We start from the raw sequence: 4,694 nt of genomic DNA, 5'->3' as shown, positions 1-4,694 counted from the left end.
CCCGCCCTGCAGGTCAGGAAATGTGAGGGATTGAGAGGGAGTCGAGATTCAACTTAGCACTTGCTTTGATATCACTTGACGTGTCCTCAGTCCTGCACTCAAAATAAAAAAGTCCTTTTTGAAACAAAGACAGATAGTTGGACACATCATCAGCTGGACTCATGTGCTTATAAGTTCCAAAAGAACACAGCATGTGGGCACCCTTGATGTGTCGCATGCATTTTAAGCGCATGGGAATTGATGCATGACAGAGGTCGGGACATAATTGTCCTAAACTCATCAGCTATTCTTCTCAGTCTCTTACCTGCCGCAGGCCTCATCCTGTGGTTGACGTCTCAGGAAAGAGAACTGCACAAATGAGAAAGACAAAGAGGAACAGGATTGGGATGAATAGCTTAATCAGTCTGTCTGTGGCGTACAGAGCTTCATTTTTTGTACATGTATTAGAAACAGCAAGGAGCACTTCATAAAAATAAAGCACCAAGAAAGTTTACCGTAAAGTATTTCCCATTTAAAAAAAATAAACTCTTATTGGTGTTGTTCATTTAATTAATTACTCAGCATCATTACTGTACGTACAGAATATATAGTAAAGGCATACAGGGTACTTGTTTTGCAACCAAATTTCAGTTGAAGGAACAGAAGATTGCATGTGCAGTAGAGAATGACTTAACCACAGTTATCGATTGGCTTTGTGAATTATAATGAAAACAAGTGTAATTACATTTTCCTTTAAGTAGCACAACAAATTAGGCTTGTGAGTTATTATGGAAGCGAAAGAGGGGGGAAAAAGTCTTGCATTTAATGTGCTGGGAAGATTTTCTCGGGCTATTTTCTTGCTAAATGCATTAGCAGATGCTGCTGTGCCCATACAAGCCTGTGGTCTAATATTCTTGTAAATGATTAGCTTCTTATTTAACCAACAGGGGAAATGGGCTTTGAGTGGTTACAACAAAATTGGGAATAAACTTTTTTTTTTTTTTTTTTTTGCTGCAGTGGGTGAGCTTTAATTTGACTCGTTATCTTTTCAAACATTATTGTAGGGCTTTATGGCAGTCGAATGAGATGATTAGCAGTGATGATTATGAATGGTATGATTATAGTAGTCTATCTGCCCAAAACCTCTTATTCATGTTGATTTACAGTCAATTTTCTGTGGGAATGTACTGTAGCTGGCTGATTTTTATGGAAAAGTTAAATTGAATGCAAATAAGCAAACTGGATATTTGGTTGCATTGGAAGGTCCTAATGGATATTAGTAAATTGTTTATTTACAGTTTAAGGGCCCGCACGTGCAAATGAAATGGCAACATAATTACCCAGGTGAGGATATGACGGGGTTCTAGCCCCTTAACCTGACTTCATCAGCAGTGTGTGTGTGTGTGTGTGTGTGTGTGTGTTTGTGTTAAGTTCCTTGTTATCTGGTTTCTCCCTATACACCCTGTTCATGCTAATGAATCCACAAATTAAATTGTAGAACAGAGGAATATTAGGGTGCTTGCCGTTTTGATGTGGTGAGGAATACTCAATTAGGCAGGATTTGGCCTCCGTAATTATTACATTATAGCTAAGATAAGTGTTCAATGGCAACACATGCTTTGATGGACTCCATTCTGTAACAAAGGCAACGGGTGAGCAAAGACGAAAATGCCAGAACAGAAGAACGAAGGGGTGAGAAAATAAGCAAAAAGGGGGGGGGGGGGGGGGGGGGGGGGGGGGGGGGGGGGAGCAAGTGAGAAAGTGACAAGAAAGCTATCGCACGGGAGCTCCTGTCTGCAGCAGCCATATTTCATTACACAGCACCAAAGCTTAGGAGGCAATCAAGCATATTTAGCCATCCTAGTCTCGCCCCCCCCAAAGCAATTATTACTCCCCAGTTTTTTACTGTGCTTTGCCATGGGGAAAATGAACCGCAGTACTTATCAGCTCAATGCATACACAAGTGACTAGGGTGGAGGACGTGTGTGTCTCTGTGTGTGTGTGTGTGTGTGTGTGTGTGTGTGTGTGTGTGTGTGTGTGTGTAAAAGGGCATGCACGGAAGCTTTGTTTATGTTTTGGATAGGTGTTGGAGGGGAGGGTGGGAGTGAGCTGACCACTATTGAGAAATAGGTCACCTTTTTCAATCCCATTAGCTCGGTAACATCAGCACATTTAGGGGCAGCAGGCGGAGCGAGTGGAGATACAGAGATAACCATAAACATGTCACCAAAAATGCATTGTTATTTGCATTCATATTGGAAAGAGCCAAATTGATGGTGGGTCAAACAGGGAAGGTGAGGGTTTATGACCTGTGCATAGCTCTGCTGTCAGCAGCTCTGATCTATCGGAGCGGCCAGCCTTGTCAGGCTTTAAGCCTGATTATATTATCATGGCTGACGATCAATGCGAATGAATGATCGTTCATCCGCAAAGGGGAGAAGAAAGCATAAAGCTGAATGCAGACAGTACATTATTTAGCCATACAGTGAATAGAAATGCTTTCCCCATCCTGAAGTCATCTAGTTAAGTGATTCATTGCATGGCAGTGCAACACAAAACACTTTCAAAATACTTTGGCTGTCTTTTGCTCTTTTATTCTGTCTGTGTGTTTTCAGAAATATTATCTGGCCGTAATAGAGTTAGGCGGCGGAACTGTGAAATAAAAAAGCAAACATACTTCACTATTCTGTGGGTTTTGAGCAGTTAATGTGCAGTCATTTAGGTGGCACCGCCGCCAAATACAGCATTAGTCCCCATCTGGGGACTTGTGTGTTGGTGAAAGTGCTTCTCCATTTGTGAGACTCTTCAGTTCTGGGCATCCTCCCCAAGCCCATAACTCAACGTCCCTCTATCACTCCCATGCGACTGGCTGTCATAATCATCAGCATTATGCTTCCTCAATGGGCCTGATTTACAAGTCTGGACTCGGCACCAGCTCCGCGCCAAGGGGTAAACATGAGGCGCTTTTCCCCCGCCAAGGCTATTTCTCCCTACTGCATTTAACGGCTGGGAGAGACCCATGTTCATACCAGAAACATAGCTTTTAAGATTTATCATTTGTTTACAACACAGCAAATAACAACCGTTTAAAAATGATGTATGATGATGATGTAGAATACAATGTGTGTGTGTGTGTGTCTGTGTGTATACGTGTGTGTGTGTGTGTGTGTGTATATATATATATATATATATATATATATATATATATATATATAGATATATAGATATAGATATATAGATGTGTGTGTGCGCGTGTACATACATACCCTATATATATATAAGTATATGTATGTATACACACACACACTGTATATATGTGTGTATATATGTATACATATGTGTGAATTTATGTATATATGTATATATGTATGTATATATGTATGTATGTATATGTGTGTGTGTCTGTGTGTGTGTGTGTGTGTGTGTGTGTGTGTGTGTGTGTGTATACTGTGTGTGTGTGTGTGTGTGTGTCAGTGTGTCATCAATCATCCACTGGGTGGCAGTGGTAGCTCTGTGGCTCGTGGATCGGTGGTAGAGCGGCCTGCCAATCAGAAGGTTGGGGATTCGATCCCAGGCCCTGCAGTCCCATGTCCTTGTGTCCTTGGGCAAGACACTGAACCCTGGGTTGCCCCCGATCTTGCACCATTGGTGTGTAAATGTGTGTGAGTGCTTAACTGATGAGCGAGTGGCACCTTTGTGGCAGCCTCGCCCACAGTGTATGAATGTGTGTGTTAATGGTGAATGGTTCCTGCCACAGTGTATGAATGTGTGTGTGAATGGTTCCTGCCACAGTGTATGGATGTGTGTGTGAATGGTTCCTGCCGAAGTGTATGAATGTGTGTGTGAATGGTTCCTGCCACATTGTATGGATGTGTGTGTGAGTGGTACCTGTCCTATGTTAAAGCACTCTGACTAGTCATTGGGACTAGAAAAGCGCTATATGTACAGTCCATTTACATCTATGGCAGTTAGTAGTTTAAATCTACTATCGACTGATTTTTGATCAGGGACTGTATGAAATTACGAAGGAATGAGGACCTTAATTTTTTTGAAAGCAAGGCCCCTTTGATACTTATTGATGACATGATTATAAGTTTAGTTATTCATTATATAATTAGTATAATGACAAAACAATGAATGGGTGATCTGAATCTTTTAGAGGAGAGTTGGGATGGTCATTTGTTTTCTAACCTCATGTTTATTTTTAATTTTAATTTAATTTAATTTTTTTTTTTTTTACTTTCTAAATGATGGTTGCTTCAGAGCCCGCTACATGCTGAGGACAGCGGTCCTGTCTCTGTTGGCCCATCATAATCAACTGGCAGCCCAAAAGGCCAGTTAAATATAAAAACATTGGATCTTTATGGATATAAGTGATTAAAGAAATTCTCAAACAGTCCCTCCTGCCTTCAAAAATCGTGTATGTGCCCTAATAATAGGATATAATACAAGTCAAGTTCAGCAGTCCAAAGCAGTAACAACCATTCTTTTTGTGATTTAAATATTTGTTATATATTGTATATAATATATGTTTTTCCTAAATGTGACAATTGTTAATAGGAGTTTAGATGTAAAATGGAGGCTGTAAAAGTATATTTCCGTTAAGAAATGATGTTTTTAATTCAATGTACAGTACATCATCTTAACCTTCCTCTGGTGTTAGCTTTCTGCTGCCATCTGAAGTGTTAGCGGGTCATTTTGGACCCGTGTATTAA

At 40.6% G+C, this 4,694-nt stretch overlaps 1 protein-coding gene across 44 annotated transcripts in view; it reads right to left on the bottom strand.

The window, feature by feature from the left end:
- LOC117934721 (receptor-type tyrosine-protein phosphatase delta-like) overlaps positions 1 to 4,694 on the bottom strand; it is a 362,606-nt gene that overhangs the window by 200,724 nt on the left and 157,188 nt on the right. For all 44 annotated transcript variants that reach the window (XM_034856605.1, XM_034856642.1, XM_034856639.1 and 41 more), the window contains exon 7: positions 305 to 348. The gene's annotated coding sequence lies outside the window, so the exon portion shown is untranslated. The remainder of the gene's footprint in view (positions 1 to 304; positions 349 to 4,694) is intronic.

This window comes from Etheostoma cragini, chromosome 19 (genome assembly GCF_013103735.1).
Source record: "Etheostoma cragini isolate CJK2018 chromosome 19, CSU_Ecrag_1.0, whole genome shotgun sequence".
Classification (NCBI taxonomy): Eukaryota; Metazoa; Chordata; class Actinopteri; order Perciformes; family Percidae; genus Etheostoma; species Etheostoma cragini.
The sequence above is the reverse complement of the archived record's forward strand: the minus strand, read 5'-3'. Positions and strand labels throughout refer to the sequence as shown.